Source organism: Amia ocellicauda, chromosome 10 (genome assembly GCF_036373705.1).
Source record: "Amia ocellicauda isolate fAmiCal2 chromosome 10, fAmiCal2.hap1, whole genome shotgun sequence".
Classification (NCBI taxonomy): Eukaryota; Metazoa; Chordata; class Actinopteri; order Amiiformes; family Amiidae; genus Amia; species Amia ocellicauda.
In genome coordinates, this window is record NC_089859.1 from 29,628,076 (window position 1) to 29,647,223 (window position 19,148).

Genomic DNA, 19,148 nt, shown 5'->3' on the forward strand with positions numbered 1-19,148 from the left:
ATTTAGGAATGCTGTTACAAGGTGGGTGGCCAATTATCCAACCAAGCAATTTCTCTTTTTATGTTTTATTCATTTTCTATAATATGTGTTTCACTTAGAAGTTGTGGGGTCGGAAATTTAGATACATTTTAAAAAACGATTTCACTGCATTTTAATTCCAGGGTATTTATTGTCTTTCCTGTTGTATTTATTGCCTTTGAAACACAGGCTTTCACACACATGCCAGCTGATCTCATGTCACTGATACACATCTGGGCAAAACAACTGGATCCATTAATATGTACAGCCTGTGTATGGCAAGCTCAAAACACAGATATCCACCTACAATAAAATGATTTCTCAATTTAAAGCTTTCTGGAGAAATATGACCTCCTGCACCAGCTAGATAAATAAATAAATATCATGTTCATGATCATATTTCAGAATAAAACAAGACAGACAGTTTTTATGATTTCATGCTATCTTCTAAACTGACCATGTATCCACTTATGACCCTTATCCTACATTCAATCCAGCTGGATCACTTTTCACTGAGACAAATACAAAAAACATGAGTCATTTGCACTTCACAAGATAGCTGAGTTTTTTTTCCCCTCCATTCCATCAGGACCAGACACAGATTCTTCTTTCTTGTGACAGATGTTTTTGCTTTCAATTGTGAGTCTTACTAGACTTTGATAATGGGGATTTTAGAATAGGCAATCAAATGAATGATCTTTCATCTGGTATGACATATTTATTGAGACCTGAATCAAATCAAAATGTCAATCACAAATTACAATTTTTGAAATTGATGGCATCTTTTCTGACATTTAGATTTGTTCTGGGTATAATATCTGTAAATCATTTCATGTATGTATTTTCACCATACTAACAGTCCTAACTCCACACTTTCACTCTACATACATTTATCTGTAATTTAAATAACATTTTATCAATTCAGTATAATTCTAAACTTATTGCTAACAACCTTTCCTTGATTGGAAGTATGCGCATTTATAACTTCTAACAAAACTACAATAATTCTTTATTTGATAGAGAACAAACTTTAAAGGCTGCTTTTTGTCCAGAATGCAGGTGCCTGATTACATATAATTACCTATCTAATTTTTATTTTTTTATCTGGCTTTGATCACCTGCCTGACACAACAGGTCTTAATACATACTCTGATCTTAACCATGAGCAGTGGCGCCCCCAGTAATTTTTCATAGGGGTGGCCAGATGGGGCCAATGAAAATCTTGTTTCGTTCACACATGGGGGTGGGGTGCTGGCGGTGTTTCATGTGCACAACGGGGGGGGTGGAGGGGTTTCTTGTTCACACAACCAGCGGGGCGGGGTTTGGCTGACAGTTTGCCGTTCATACAACGGCGTGGGGGGGGGGATAGGGGGTGGCGACAGTGTTACATTCACAAAAGCCCGACAGCGTTCGTAGGGGGGTGCTGCGCTGGGGGGAGCCAGGCTCAATTCAGGGGGCGACCCTGACCATGAGCACTCAATTCTCATTTTACAAACTGAGAAAGGTCAGGATTATTGATGTTCTGTGAATACCACAGCACACAATTTAATCACCACTTTATTCATTTTGCTTTTCTTTTAAAGGGGCTTTATTTTAAGGGGTTTTCTACAGTCGGTTGAAAGGTGAAGCCAAAGTGCAGTGTACAAATTACTAAGATGCCCTAAAGGAAAAACTAAAAACATGCACCATCGATTATAGCACAATGGAGCAAAGGGTACAGGACTGACCTCCGTAACAAACTATTCGTGACGACTCCGTCAGTAACTTCAAACTCAGCAGTACAAAAACAGCAGCAACAGCAGGAATGTCAGAAAACCAGTAAAATTGTTTCTCTTTGAGACTGTCATGTATCGTTTATGATTGAGCATCTTAAATTGAACTTACCAATCATCAACAAAACTCAGGAGGAACTCAAACTCATATATACGGAAGACTACATCAAATTATTTTTCATACAAATTGTTCATAAATATAGGGACAATAGCAGGGTCAAGATTTATTATCCTAATTATCTTGAAAGGAGTTTTTTGAAAATCCAGGTTACTTCCTCTTTTCAGTAACTAGCACTAAGTTTAATACAGTATATATTTTTAATAAAGTTTATGGTCTTTTCTTGTATGAAATCTTTTAATGTCCTAAACCAATTTAAAAATACAACTTTTCATTTTTGTATGTCTCAAAGCATTTTCAAGCTTATTTTTTGTACTTTTTCCCATTGGTTGGATTTTAAATCTTGTGAAGTTTGTCCTAGTAACTGGCAACACTGCCTATATTCTTATTGTTTCATTTGTGACAACTTAAAAAAATAAGAATTTCTCTATCATTCTGCAAAATCCCTACACTAAAACACAACCAGGTTTCTAAACATACACCACATTTTAGATTCTCAGGTCAGAGTGATTGAAATGCAAATAATTAGGGCAATTTAGATTAATCTTCCTCATTCTCTCTGCTTTACAGAAGATATGATAATTTTCGTTAAGTGGATCATTGTGCTTAAGTGCTCCTCTGGGAGACAAGGAAGACAACAGATTGTTCCCCAAGCACAATAATACACTTTCACAGAGGTGTTGATTGCAAATGTCTCCGGATAAGCAAATAGAATAGAAAATCTGACACAGAAATATCCTGGCCAGTTTTGGTCTATTTTTAATGCTTTGCTATGCTCTGTTTAACGTATGAGTGCCCGAGACTTATACTCACATGCTTAAGAAGCCAAAATAGGAATTGTAATGCCCTCTAACAATAAGAAGAGCAGCAAAAATGAAATGAAATCCTAAGTACCTGTTACATTGGTAGGATTGACCACTGACAGAGAATGTACAGTGAGGGAAAAAAAGTATTTGATCCCCTGCTGATTTTGTACGTTTGCCCACTGACAAAGAAATGATCAGATTTAATAATCCTGTCTTGCAAAACACCACTGGGGTTCTCACAATTATCTGTTCTCCAAGAATGGCGCTCCTGCCAAATTGGTAGTGGCTGCTTTTAGATCAGCTGCAATGTCACCAACATAGCGCTGATCCCAGACGCTTGTGAGGAAAAAGGAAAAAAAGAGAAACCTGCTGCATGTAAACTAAATTACAGAAACTTCGTGATTCTATACACTTTAAGTACTTTTTTCAATAATTTAATTTGAATGTTTTATTTTCAGCAGTGCCAAGGGTTTGCAGACAAAAATACAGTTTAATTATTTAGCCAGGGTATCTCTTAATACCATAATATACTTTATGGAAATAGTACTATAGGTAATAGTAGAATAGAGAAATAGGAAATAAGAAAATTGTTATTTGGTATTCTTGATTCAAAGATATTTGTTACATTTTCCAATAGCAGGAAATATATTTATCAATCCACTGCTAGATGAAGGCCTCCACAAGATTCCCACTTGTTTCGATGTATAGTGTTTCTTTTCCAAGTCACGCCAGCAAAACTTCTGATTTCAGATTCCCAGTATTTTAGGTTTTTATTAATCTCTGGGGATCCATTCTCAAACTTATTTTGTTCATCTTGGGTCTGTTCTTCTTGGATTGTGTCCAGGCCATTGCCATTTTAAAATGGTCACTCTTTCATTGATGTCACATACTTTTGTTTGATCTTAGATCCATTCATTTGTTTCTCTGTCTACTCTTCTTATTCCATACATACATCTTTCCATGCTTCTTTGTGTTGTTTGTGATTGCTGTATCATTTTTGCATTCAGTGACCAGGTATTAGAGCCAAAAGTGAGCACTGGTAGTAGGCATTGATCAAAAACTATTCTAATCAGGCAAATGGGTAGATTTAACAGTGTGCTGTTTTCTGACAATTTCACCACTAGGGTCTCCACCAGAGACAAACTAGCAGCCATGCTTAAATAGATGGGATTCATACAGCAGTTATGAGCATCTGTTTAACACTGAGATTTCAGTGTTTCCAACTCACTACACAGTACTAAGGCGTACTTAGCAATGAATCACCTTGGCAACAACACAGCTCTGACCTTGACCTCACGCTGGAGGCAACCTTTTATCTACAGGTAGAGAAGCACAGTGCTGACCGGTTCTGCGTTCACAGTTTTGAAGTTGCAGCAAGTTTTTAAGTCCTGATTATTAAAAACAAATCAGCTCTTTTCAATCTTCAGTCTCCTCACACGGGAGCACCAAATGCAGTGTAATTACATAATAAGAGTTGGTTTTCCCCTGTGAAATAACTCTTATAAGACATTTGACCAGTAGAGCTCGATTCTTTAGAATAAATCAGACACAAAGTTCGGAAGATACAAACAACTCTTATTATAAAACAAATGCACATTGACTATGCTAAATTACTAAAATAATAGATTAAACATAACAGCGGTTTCGTGAGAGATGCTCATGAACCCATCCAAAGGTTACCAATAGGGAACCTTTCAATTTATAATTGGGCACAACTGCATTATAATGTAGAGTAGATATGAATCCGCTATATTATTGTCTGTTATTACATGCAAGTTTATAGAGTGGGACTAGGAAGAAGTGGAAGTAGGCTCAATAAGGAACTAGGCTGTTTGGAGTTTCGTTTATTTGTTTTGAGAAACTCCGTTCGCTCTGTCTGTGCCAGTTTCCCTAGACCCCATCTATATAATGAGCTCAGCACACCAAACAATCTGTATTCCTTGTCTTCCAATATGAAAGTTCTGCTTACATCATTTGAAATCTGGCTTACTTGGAGTCATAAACTGTAGAATTAGCAAACCCTACCTTTAGGGGAAATTTGCATATATTAATAATAATAATAATATATGCCTACTTACCTACCTACTAGACAGAATGTAAGGGCCAAAGAATCATTACACCCTCTAGTTAGAGTCTACACTCTCTCTGTTTTGAATCTTTAATTAACACGTGTGAGAAAATGTTTGTTTGTTTTATAGATTAAATTAACTAAACACTTAGAAAATGTTGTACTTTAAAGTCATAATTTTGTTTTAAATCAATGAGCTGATTAAATAACATTCAAGTTTGCCTTCCTTAACTACCTGGGAAGAATATTCTTAGACACTAATTATTATGCGAAAAGAGACGTGCTTCAAGCTGGCTTGATTCACCTGGTCATTAAAGGTTATTAAAGAGTTGTGAAAATGCTTGCTTGTGTATTTCTAGACTTTCATCTCCTAACATAGCATTTCCACAAATACTGGTTAGCATATGTTTTGATAAGGGTAAAATATATATATGAATCAAAGGCTTTAATCAAAAGATAAAAGAAAATGAGATTTTCACGGTCAGTGTTGATTATGTGGGTAAACGTTTGAAAAAATGTCATTAATCAGCCAGAGGTCAGGAATTCTTGTTATAACATAGGCACCAAATTATTTTGTTCCACAAAATAATCTTCTTTAGGTTCCCCAGGGCTAAACTTGCTTATCCAGCAAACAAAAATGAGTAAAGCAAGTTATATGTCTGGAAGATGGCTGCTATGATATAAGTTTTGTCTGGGAACCCAAGGAGATTTCCACATTAGTCTTGTCAATATCCTAGTTTGATGCACTACAGTGTCATTATGACCTATACTGACTGGATCCCAAGAGACAGCTTTATGCATTCAGTTTCTTTTTAAGTCAATTAGGTTTATCAAATCAAAACTGCATCTGACTGAAATAACACATCCAAAGTTTAGTCGTGTTGGGTGAAAATAAATTATTTAAAAAAATATTATGTATATATATATATATATATATATATATATATATATATATATATACACACACACAGACATGCTCTAATTTGTTGGTACCCCTCAGACTTTGCTTTTGATTTTGTTTTTAAACATAATATTGTAAATAATAAAACAAATGAAAATGGCATGGACAAAAATTATGGGACCCTCAACCTAATACTTTGTTGCACAACCTTTAGAGGCAACCACTGCAATCAAACGTTTTCTGTAACTCTCAGTGAGACTTCTGCACCTGTTAACAGGTAGTTTGGCCCCCTCTTCCTGAGCAAACTGCTCCAGCTGTCTCAGGATTGATGGGTGCCTTTCGTTCGATAAGATTCAGATCAGGACTCGTAGAAGGCCACTTCAGAACAGTCCAATGTTTTGTTCTTATCCATTCTTGGGTGCGTTTAGCGGTGTGTTTTGGGTCATTATCCTGTTGGAGGACCCATGACCTGTGACTGAGACAGAGCTTTCTGACACTGGGCAGTACGTTTTGCTCCAGAATGCCTTGATAGTCTTGAAGGCACCCTGTGCCAGGCGCAGCAAAGCAGCCCCAAAACATAACTGAGCCTCCTCCATGTTTCACTGTAGGTATGGTGTTCTTTTCTTTGAAAGCTTAATTTTTTCATCTGTGAACATAGAGCTGATGTGACTTGCCAAAAAGCTCCAGTTTTGACTCATCTGTCCAAAGGACATTCTCCCAGAAGGATTGTGGCTGGTCAATATGCATTTTAGCAAATTCCAGTCTGGCTTCTTTATGTTTTTCTTTCAAAAGTGGAGTCCTCCTGGGTCTCCTTCCATGGAGGCCACTTTTGCTCAAAAAGCAATGGATGGTGCGACCAGAAACTGACGTACCTTCACCTTGGAGTTCAGCTTGTATCTCTTTAGCAGTTATCCTTGTTTCTTTTTCTGCCATTCGCACTATCCTTCTGTTCAATCTGGGGTCGATTTTCCTCTTGCAGCCGCACCCAGGGAGGTTGGCTACAGTTCCATGGACCTTGAACTTCTTAATAATATTTGTATCTGTTGTCACAGGAACATCAAGCTGCTTGGAGATGGTCTTGTATCCTTTACCTTTACCATGCTTGTCTATTATTTTCTTTCTGATCTCCTCAGACAACTTTCTCCTTTGCTTTCTCTGGTCCATGTTCAGTGTGGTGCACACAATGATACCAAATGACACAGTGACTACTTTTCTCCATTTAAATAGACTGAATGACTGGTTACAAGATTGGAGACATGTGTGATACTAATTAAATAAACTAATTTGGAATATCACTATAATTCAATTATTTATGATATTTTCTAAGGGGTACCAACAAATGTGTCCAGGCCATTTTACAATATATTTGTACAATGAGGAATAATTCATCTCTTTTCACAGCTTCTTTGCTTTAATCTATGACATACCAAAGTCATGCAAGTATACATGATATAGCTTTTAATTTAATCACTTTTCAGGAGGAATTAAGCATTATTTCAATGAGCTGTAAGGGTACCTACAAATTTGAGCATGTCTGTATATATAATATATATTTACATATAAGTTACTAATTTATATATATACCTTACTAAGTGGAATAAAAAATATTATTTCTGTCAACTGTATCATGGAAGCATGTGTAGGTGGCTTAATCATTATGTGTTACCAACTAGTTTTTGTTTTCCAGTCTCCTTAATCTGAATAGATATTTAAGCATGATAAAATGAATGAATTAACATGATACATAAAGTATGATAAAATGAATGACATAACAAAATACAAAATTATAAATATATATAAATATATTACTTCTTAGCTTGCATTGAGATTAAATCTGCTTTCTTATTGTTAATGCTTCTCATCTCTCACATGTTTAATAAAAGCCATAAAAGCTGATACAGTTCATCATGATCAATGCTTTAAGCTTTAACCATTGGAACAATTATTATTAATCATCATGACCCAATCATTACGAATAAGAAATGGATTAATGGAGGAGACATAGTACAACACTAATGTATGCTATAGACAGCATTCTACAATAGCCGATTCCAATCTTAAGAACTGGGAGACCAACAGCCCACAGAATGTTTCTACATTTTTTTCCTGAAAATCAACTAAGTTGTTGTTTCAAGCCCATTAAATACCCCCCATTCCTTATTTCAGCTGTAGGATTTCACCTTAAATGCATCATGTCATGTTTGCCATGTTTTCCAAGGAGGATACCAACTTATGGTAGGTAAAACTCAAACAGATTTGCTAGTTATGTATCATGTATACACACTGAGCCTAGAGAGACAGACTGAGCTACTATTTTCAATTCCTCATCCCTTTTTTTCCCTCTCGGTGCCTCTCCCCACAGCACCGTCTGTCTCTTACTAACCCTCATGACGTGCAGTGGCGTGTTACAATATATAACCAAAAAGTCTTGAACAGTAGCTATTATGTGTAACAAAAAATGTCATCACTTAATTTTCTTGCCTGAGTACATTCAGTATACCAAGGGCAAACTATTAGATAAAATACAAATATCAATGTCAATATATCCAGCTAATTTCTGAAAACATCAATTTGGACTATGAAATTCTCTCTGAGGTCTGTAGCACACAAAAATATAATCTTTGGAATGCAGTTTTGAATATGTGTAGTCTTAAAGGATAGTACAAAAAAAAAAATCCATTAACTCCACCTTGCAAAAGGCCACATATCAGATCTTGTTCACACCATACCTGTGGCTCAAAGGACAGCTTTTGAAATCTGTACCTTAAAGATGCAAGAATAGAAAAGCAAAAAACTATATTATTATATATCTGCATCAAACATCTGCAAATGTGTATGACTTACTGTTTGATTAACCCCTAAAACATACTACATTACACACATTCTGCCATGGCGATGAACTTATGATTAACATATTGTAATTTCACATCATTCATTTACTAACTATTTGCGTGTTGCTGTGTAAACCACAGGTCATCATAAAACTGTATATATATATCACCTTATATACTGAGTTCATTTTAATATATGTAAGAACAGGATTGACCACTATTCTGAGCTGACAGTGTGACAATGGAGAGATTGTATACATGTATTTTTGTTGTTAATTTGTATTGGTTATCATATTCTTGTGCTTTTCCCATGGTCCTCATTCTGTCTGAACATATTTATTGTTTGTTTGTGTTTAAATGGCAGTTCCCTGTGTGAGCATTTTAGTTCATATGTTTGAATGCCATGCCTGCCCTTCCTTTTTTACAATAGTTACTTTGACTCCTGGTGTCACTGGCATGACTAGGTGGACAAAGTCCTGGCAGATCTGTAGTTCCTTCATTTTTATAAAGAGAATATTTAACTGCTTGTTTTCTTTCAATGTATCTTTTCAGTAGTTAGTACAAGTACGCACACCAATACTGTGAATGAGGTGCTGGTCAACGAAAACACACTTAGGACAAGAGGGAAACAGCACACCCGGGGTACAACCCCCAAAATAATGTATTCATTTAAACCAACGTTTGGGCACTTGCGTGGCTTCATCAGGGCATGCTGTGGCGAGACGTTGGTTTTAATGGATACATTATTTTTGGGTTTGCACTCCAGAGTGTGCGGTTTCCCTCTTTTCTGTAGTCACCACAATTCAACGTGGGTCATGAGCATAAAGGAATTTGTTACGAGACATTACAATTACACATGAAGACGAGGACAGAAATAAACTGTCAGTAGTTCTCCTTTTATAAAATGTATCATATGTGTTGGTGTTGTATGCATTCTCAGTGAAAGACAATCCGTTTTAACCTTTGACTCATTAGTGATATGAACAATTCCGTTTTGATATCAACAATTCCCATTGGAAATACATTAGTATGCATTTTTTTTTTATTTATATCAGTTTATTATATTATATTTACTTGTGATATCGACCACTCGTTTTTTCGATATCAGAAGTGCAGTGTTTCATATCAGCAATTCTATTTCTGATATCAAACATGTGACACCATTGCTGATCTAAACAATAGCATTTTTGATATCAAGACCTGCATTTTGGATATAAACAATGTTGAAATGTTAAAGCGGCTTGCCATGATCTGACTACATGTAATAGGAAGGAAGCACATGAAACTTTGCCACTTGTTTCATCGGTTTTTGGTAAAAGAAGGGTCATTTCTCAAATGCTCAGCCAAGACGTGAAAGTAACATATCTATCTGCGCAGCTGTCTCACCGGGCTGCAGCGCTACTGTACCCGGCGGATCGACGCCCAGGGCGGCCCAGGCAGGGGGCGTGGCTTCGCAGTTACACTGTTTCTCTCTCCAGCCCACATGGCGGTAACGGGGTATTAATCCTGGAGCGCAAAGCGCCGGAGCCGCCGCCGTGTCCCCGGGATGGCAAGAGACACTCACCGCTCCCGCTTAGTTACCGCGACTGGACTGCCGCCGTAAATATACACATTTCTGTATATGAATGGTCTCTCCTAGCATCATCTACGCTTATGTAAAGGATACGTTTGGTTGTGCTCGTATTTGTGTGTGCCTGGGTTGGGTAGCGGCGGCACAGTGCACTGACGGACTGAGGGAATCCTGTGGAGGATAACGGTCGCCGAAGCAGCGGATAGTTCGGGGATTACATGTAAGTACAAAAGGCATAATTGTATTGACACTAATTAGCACAAATGCATTGTTTTTTAAATGTGTGGCAAGTGTTGTGTAAAGTTGTTGGTGTGTAGTAGCTCTTTCACGAAAGCAACCTACTTACTTGTGAACCTGGGGAACTTCTGCGTTGCGCTACGTGTTCTGCGCAGCCATCCCCAGGCATTCTTAGAAATGAGCGCAATTCAGCACTATGGATTTGAGCTAAGTTTCCACAATGTAAAATAAAACTAGACCAATCGTGTCTGTCATTGTAGTGGAGCCAATATCCCACTACGCAGTGCATTAGTCTACCACGTTTCAAATGGTGGTTTTAGCAACCCTGCCACCACGTTTCTTTGGCACCAGTTCACATTTGCGACGTTTCCTTCACAACAAAATTGCATTGGCCCCAACCAACCCACAAGCTGACTGCTACGTTGTTGCGTTTTTGTTGTGTTGTAATGTGGCAGTTCTCGGTATGTATTTACACTGAAGAGTTTTTTTTTTTAATGTGTGTGTGTGGTATTGGCGATGCTTTGGGATCAAATATATGTTTAGGCAGTCTTTGCAATATCTTTTACCAAAACCGGGCCTCTTTGTTTAATGTAGTTGATTTAAAGACCGAAGCAGTGCTGTGTTTTATAGGTGTGTGTAATGCAAGCTCTTGGGAGTATATAATTTGCTGTCCTCACTGCTTAGTCACTTTTTTTTGTCACCATATACCCATTTGGAGTCATCTAGACTAATGACATTCAAGTGCAAGAGAAATTGCTTGTTCTAAATTGAAGCTAAAAAAATCTAATAAAATCAACAATTAAGCAACATATTAACACAAGCTGAAAGGCAGGGGTATGCAAGAGACCACCATTTAAAATGATCTCTAGTATATATTTTAGAAACCTGAAATGCTGTAATGCAGTGGTATTTGGTGATGAAATGATGAAAAAGTATTAATACTTGGCTAATGTAAAGGTGTAAATGAATGGTTTAATGTGTTCCTGTGTTATTTTGGGGTGAAAGGAGATTCTGTTAAGGCAGAGCAGGGGGAAGTTGGTCTAACAGGTAAATAAATGGATTTACATTTGTAGTTGGCTTGCAATTATGTGATCCACAAAGACACCATTAAACTGCAGCAACAGGAAAAAATTGGATTTATTGAATTGGTGATCTGTATTGAAATAAATATGTGTTCTGTTCGTTCATTTATAAAACTTGTTTATGTGGCTGTGTGTTATATGCATTTATTTTCATTCCATTAATAATACGTTGTGAAAATTAGAACACAGTTTGTCAATTACCAAACTTTCTGGTAGTGTTTACAGAGTGTGTTACAATATTAGTCCATAAGTGAGTCGTTTGTTAAGCAATCCTTTTTGATTAATTTCAATCGGAAGGGATTGGGGAATCTTTTGCTGTGACTGAGTAATAAGCCCTTTAGTTTACCATTAACTTAAGATTTCACAGCAATGCTCATTAACATGCATTGTGCAATTTTTAATAGTTTATGTAATGAAGTAATGTATTTCATTAGCATTCAACCCTGCCATTAATAAACATAGCTTAATGTGTAATATGTTCTGTGTGTGTTTTTACTTTGCAACCCTACCCTCTATGTAACACTGTTTATATAAAGCAGTTTTCCCTGGTGTAGGTGGGATGTTCAGTGGTAGAGAAACTTCACCCTGTTAGAATGGTGACACAGAAAACAGCCTGGGACATAACATGAACCCTTTAATTAGACCAACACAAAGACTGCTACATTCCAGTAAATTACTCCAATAAGAGTAACGGCAGTCTATGATGGATCAAGGTATAGAAATTGCATTCTGTCGGGAGTAAATCAAACTGTATTAAGGGCTAATGACACCATGTTGGAGGATGGGTGGGGGAAGAGAACCCATGTATCTACAAAAAAGTAATCAGCCATCAGGGAAAACCAAGTTCAGGAACAGTGAGGGCAAAAGATCTGAGTATTGGAGAAATGTGTAAATGGAAACCTAGCCCAATTAAGTTGAAAGAGGTTTGTTTGCTTTACATCTGATTGTACGAATCATTACAACTCTATAATGGTCCTTAAAGCTGAGATACGTTTGTAGACATGCTAATTTCCAAACCATCTGATCTGTCAGAATCGCATTAGACTAACATGCTGCGGATTCACTGAACAGGGTGCTTAGATGAGGAACAAATACACCTTGTAACACCCTGATTGATGTATCCTGCTGTCTATAAGATCATTCTTCATTAATTAGGACTGGTTAGGGAAAAGACATCTACATAGGAGTTGGATGGCAGGTCACCTTCCCTTTCACTGGGGTTTGATTGTCATTGTCTGCATGGAATTTGTTAGTAATGAATATTAAATGTGTTATATGGTTGTAGTGGAAATAATTACCTTGCCTTGTGTGTGTGTTTATTTTTTCTTAAATGTCTGTTAATTTCTTATTTTGATGACAGAGTATTATACATGTATAGTTACTTGCCACATAAGACAGTCCACTATCAAAATATCTTAATTAAAATGTATTACTGTAGCCAATTCATCATTTGCACAAAAAGTTACAGGGTATTATTGCTCTGGTGTGTTTGAAATGCAGTTGTGCAGCCGCTTTCATCCATATTTGATAGAAATGTATGGCATACCTTCAAAGTACAAAGAGGTATGAGGACAAACACCATGCAACTGGGTGTAATCCGAAGTAATTACTGCAATTCATTCAGAATTTAAACGGCCATTATATTGGGGCACCAGGTAGCTCCTTTGCGAACACAACATCCTTGATAGCTGTGAGGGGCTCCTAATTTAATCAAGTTATCTACTGAATAATGTATAATTCCTCATTATGAGAATGGCAGTCTAATTAAATTTCCACATGGTACGATGTAGTATGAAAATCCCATTGTGGTTGTTGCTTTAATACATTTTGAAGAATTTTACCTTTAACACCATCTAGTGGTAAAAATAATAATAATGATGTACTTTTTAAAATGCTCTTTATTTGAAAAAAATATTGATGTTGTGTGATGGCCTACCAAAGGAATGTAACAAAGAAATTGTAATCATTCAAAGCTCAACTAACATTAGAATACTTCCTCCAGGAACAGAGTTTTGTGCTTTAGTTCAGTTATGCATGGGATTTATGTTTCTAAATGACAATGTAGCCACTATTTTTAGCTCTGAGAGTCTTTCCTTTGAGCTGTTCACAATTATGGGGTGTAAATATCCTAATCAGAGTTGGTGATCAAAGTCTTTCCATTGGGAACACCTCTACAGAGTTCATGCCTTTGAAGCAGCCATTAAAAAAATTGCATGTTCTTTTGTCAGCAGCTATTGCAATTTTTGTCCCACTTTAGTGTTTAAACTCTGATCACTGGTTTAGAGAATAAACAGAAGAAATAATTTGTAAATACTTGTTAAATGTTGGTGTTAACTACGACTTACTATCATTGACAGTGTAATGCAGGTCTATATTAAGATTGTTTATCTTTTAGTGGTTTCTGTGTCACATTAGAAGTGTAACTCACAGCAGTGCAATCTTGGTCTCTCCATGAAGAGAAACTTTGGTTCTGTGTCAACCAAAGTGTATTTTATAGAGGAGGTCAGCAGATGGTACAGGGGAGGGTTGCTAAATCGGAAAGAGAGTGTTAGGACTAGCAATATGATTAATAGAGTCTAACTGAAGTATAATCTGCTTAATCTCAGACACACCCTGTGAATTGGACCATATGTTTGTCAGCTGTCTGTCTGTTTTATATGTATTTTACCTCAGATGAGCATACAGTGCTGGAGTGCTGTTCTAGGGGTAGGTATTGCCTTTGTTTACTTAAGTCTGTTCCCTAAATCAACTGAAGTCTCTGAATAAACTTGTGTTTTTGTACTCATCTTAATTTGAGTTAAACTTCTTTTCTAACTCTAACCTCAATATATTAATTAGAAGAAGCTCAATAATAAAGAGTTGAGTTTGTATATTGAAAAGAATCTCACCACTCAGTTACTATTTTTTTGTTGTAACAATTTTTCAACTTTTATCATAGTGCAGTGGACCTGCAGTTCATGATACACAACTTTGTGGAGCCTTTACATCACATTGCACACTCCACTCCGTTAAATACTGGGTTTCACTTCCCTATAATTACATTTAATTATGAGATTCAAATGACTAAAGGTAAGGTTATACAAGCACCATTTCTCATTCATGTGGATACATTGTTCAGATTTGGAAATGCAATCATCCATGATGTCATGTAGAAGATCGCTCCAAAAGATAATTTCCATTCAGCTGAACGTATTATAATGGTACATTTGTTTTTGTTTCAAATTTAGTTGCTTATAGTAATTTGAGACGGGCTCAGTAAACTGTTGTTAAAATGTTCTAGGGTTTAATCTACACTAGATGATGCAAGCAAAACATTCTTAAGTGTTGCTTCATACCTCCGGTCATACAGATATGAGTTAATGTAATTACCAAATCTGTCCTGTTGATGTATGGTTAACATTTTTCTATTAACATTTTTTAACGGAAAATTATTTTTTCAATCATAAAGGCTGAGAGAAATTGTAGTGAAGTAATTTTAGGGGGAAAAAAGTAAACACTGCAATATAAAATAATTTAAAAAAGGCTTTTAGGCCTAATTAGGAACTTTTGTTTCCATCAAGCAAATGCTTTATGTATGATTACAATGTATTGGCAATTCTGGTACTTCTTCATTGTACTATATTAATTTCTAATTCTCATATTCATTTAGCTTAACCTTTCCTCATAAAAAATATCTTTGAATAAGGAAACACCATTAGAGCCACAACAATTATAATATATTGGACATTATGGCAGTATTGCAGGATGTGTGAAATTAAATATATTCTGTGGATCACTAGGTGAAGCTAAAGCAGGACCATGTTTTAAGAACTATACACTTTTTTGATCAGGAACTTTAAGATAAATATCTCCTAAGCAGCCATGAACATGTATTGATTAATAAACAACCTTATATTTCGAGATGCCTTTTTAAAAAGCTAAGTACTTGTGTTGTGATATCAGTCCAGCTTTGTCTGTATATTTATTATGCAGTCAATTTATACAAAATGAAGTGTGTTTAGTCTACAAATCAGTTTAATGTCAATAGGATGTTCAGTACACATACACAACACAGAAGTGTTGTCTCTGGCCACACAAACCTACATCACCTTGCATTAGTGTGCAAATAGGACCATATTGTAGTTCTGGTATCCTGAGCAGCATTGGTGGACCAGTGCCATAGTAAAAAAAAAATGAATTTGTTATAGTTTTTTTAATTATTGTATTTGTTTACTATCTTAATTATTTATCATACCATTTGGATTGAACTATAAATAATAGTTGTAATTATTTGATTACTACTAAACTGTGTGATTCATAAATATTCAATATTGTATTCATTAATACATAACAGTACAGTTTATTACTGAAAATTAGGGACAGTATACTACATAAATTGAAGAAGTGCTTTTTGCTGCTTGAAGAAATGGCATTAATAGGTCCTTATGTTATTAACAAAAATGCTGGCTCAAGGGGCTTTGCAAATATATTTTTGTTAAGTTAAAGGTCTAATCAACTTTAGATTTACAAAACACATGGCATTATATTTCATAGGAAACATTTCAATAAGAGATCTTGATGCTTATGAACATTTTTATTATGTTTTTTTCATAATGTAAAAAAAAAGTATAAAATGCCATTATCTTTAATTGCATTTTTTATGTCAAAGCAAATGCTTTGCATTTATTTGGACTCCATTTTATCCTTCCTAAGGTTTCAAGGACATGAAAAAGATAGGAAGGATTTGTAACCATATAAAAATGCATTTATAAACATGAAAAGGTACATTTTCTTCACACTAATATTATCTTATATATAATTGATATTATCGGTTGTTGTCGTAAAATCCCACAAACCACAAGAGTGATGTCTGTGCTACTCCCTGGATCAGATGTTTTAAGGGGGGGGCAGAGAGTAATTTTTCACATGACGTCAGTAATAGGGTGGTCCATCAGTAGCAGCAAAGCAGACTTGGCAATTATATCTCTAATGAACATGAATTGTGGTTTGTGTTCCAACATGGATACTTGTGGCTTGGCTTGTCACATTTGTGCTGCATTTCAGGATCTGTCCCACAGTGCTGTAACGACACACATTCAGTCCTTACAGGAAGTGATGCATCTTGAAGTGAAGGCAGCTCAATGACACTTCCAGTTATCTTGAATAATCACTTGATGACCGACTGTAACACATTCATTTTACCCTAGGGTCCTGAAGCTCTGGAGCATTATAGTGGTGCCTCACCTTCCGATTTTAGACAATGCATGGTCAACACTGGATTCATGACCTGTGCTCACTCTTTTATACACATGTACTTTCAGTGAAAAAACCCTGTGTGAAAATGCAATTGGGACTCTTTTGAACATTTGAAGCAATTACAACCACTGGTCATGCCTGTTTTCAACCAGTTCCTTCCCAGCAGACATATTCCTCACTGAAATGCTATCAGAAAATAAGAAAAAAGCTTTTTCATGGGAAGGGTATCAGAAGTGTCAATTACTTTAAACATCCCGTAATTCTTGATATCTGCCTCCATGGAAAGTTACATACATTCTCTCACTAAAAACGATCATTCTCTAAAGAAATTAAAAACATGTGTCACTGCCATTGCCAAGTTCCAGGAACAGGAAATAACCCATTGTAAAGCAGTTCTGGTGTAAATAATTGCTTTATATAATGGTAAGCCAATTGCCGTCCAATGTGCACAGACATAACAGTTAATTTCCTGGCCAGGAATGATAGCTGACCTTTGATTCATGTCTTTTTAACCATTTGCATAAGTCATTGAAGACCTTGCTCTCCCAACAGCTTTCTTTTTTTTGCAGTGAATGCTTTCTTACTTGTATTCATATTTCACTAGGATAGGTCTGATCCAGGATACAGACCACACAGAAATATTATGCTTTCATCAAATGAGTAATTGTTGTATTTATCCTATAATCTAATTTCTGTTACTATGGGCAGACAGAAATGTTTGACAGTTTACTTCCTAGATCGACGACTTCCTGTTTCTTAAAGTAGCATCTTGTATAATGAATTCTGTAAAAATAGAATACCACCTCAAAATACATGTTGTAGTTAAAACTGCAAAGTTAATATTTTGTGCAGTTGAAGAATGTCTAAATCGTGCTTATGCATTTTGAGTATTTGTAATTATCACAAGAATACACATTGATTCAAACAAACTCAATTTGAAACTGGACTGGGAATAGTTAAATAAACTATTTATCTTTCTCTGTCTCTCTCTCTGTCTCTCCCTCTCTCTCTCTTCAAACTGCTTTTAGACTCTACTTTGAATTTGCCCTCTATGTTCACTTGTTAAATTGGCTAACTTCCAAAACTCTTTAGAATTCTGTGCGAATATGAGCTCTGTTATAATAGTTATGTTACTGGCTCCTTAGGATATTTAGTATTCATGCGTGGAGTGTTCCCTTAGCCCACTTCTTTGTTTGAACAGAGAATTAGAAAACTACAATTTATGGAGTTCACGTTTCTTTGTAAAGCTGATTACTTAATAATGTATCTTTAAAAAAAAATAATGACAAGAATTAAAACTTGTGTGTTGAAACAAAATTCAACATCCTGTCATTAGAACAGACTGGTAACATTTCTGTTGTGGGTTCTCAGTAATGAATAATTTGGAAGAGATTCATTTGGACTTCATTAGATGTGATAATGAAGCAAAACAACTGCATGGAGTGTGAAATCTAACATCATACTGAGAGAAAAATAACTGAAGCCAAGAGGCTAGGAAAGAATACCATATGAACAAGCTTCCAGTTTTCAATTTGTATGAACTGTCAGAAATTAGATATATTGTGCTGTTTGGGGTTTAAACAATTCTCTTGAGTAACTGAAAAGAAGCTGACTATCAGAATACCTTTTTCGTACATGGGATTGCTGCAGTAGAAGCAACCTGATGTTTTGTGTGGAAGTCAGTCGTTCTGTATTGCTGAGAAGCTGACAATATTGACCTACACAAAATCCCGATCTCTGCTTTTCCTGTGAGGCAACGGTTCATTATCGTTCTCCAGAGAAGTACTTTGGGTGTAGAAGTGAAGTCATGCCCACAATCAACAGTATCTCCCACTTCACTGACAAAACACGCGCCACTACAGTCGACGGAATAAATTACTTTCCTGGTTAAAGCAGCTTATTGTTTGCCACGACTGCATATATTTATCACAGTGCTGTCATCCTCTTTGTTAATCTAACCTGTAATATCTCACAGGTTGCACGCTATCTAAAGAAGTGAACAGGCTTTTTGCTTTAAATTAAAATGCAAAATACTGTTAAATCCATTTTAGTTGTACAGCAGACTGGAAATGGCAGGGATAATAAACTTGTCCTAAATATAGCAGACAAAGACATAATAATTACTTAAGAGTTTTCTCCAGTTCACAGTTTACATTTTGTATTCAGCTCTCATTGTAGTTTTAAGTACTACTGTGGTTTTCTTTTTTGGGGCTGTTTATTATTATTATTATTATTATTATTATTATTATTATTATTATTACTTACAGTAATACACATTAGTTACATCCTTGTTAGTACAGAGACACAACACATCTCAAGAACAATCTCACAATTTAACATAAAGCCCCATATAAATGTAAGTGTGTTATTACAGAAGGCTGCAATGCAATTGCTTAGTGAATGTGCTCATTGTTCGTCTTATTTGATATGTCTTTTAGTTTCCTCATGAAGACTTGAATTTGAGACTGCATTGCTTATAATGTATGTTTTGTTTGTCGTTTGTTAGTTAT

At 35.9% G+C, this 19,148-nt stretch overlaps 1 protein-coding gene across 1 annotated transcript in view; it reads left to right on the top strand.

Moving 5' to 3' along the window:
- Positions 1 to 9,985: 9,985 nt before the first annotated feature.
- LOC136760445 (CMP-N-acetylneuraminate-beta-galactosamide-alpha-2,3-sialyltransferase 1) overlaps positions 9,986 to 19,148 on the top strand; it is a 42,587-nt gene continuing 33,424 nt past the window's right edge. Inside the window, exon 1 of the mRNA XM_066715852.1 lies at positions 9,986 to 10,304. The gene's annotated coding sequence lies outside the window, so the exon portion shown is untranslated. The remainder of the gene's footprint in view (positions 10,305 to 19,148) is intronic.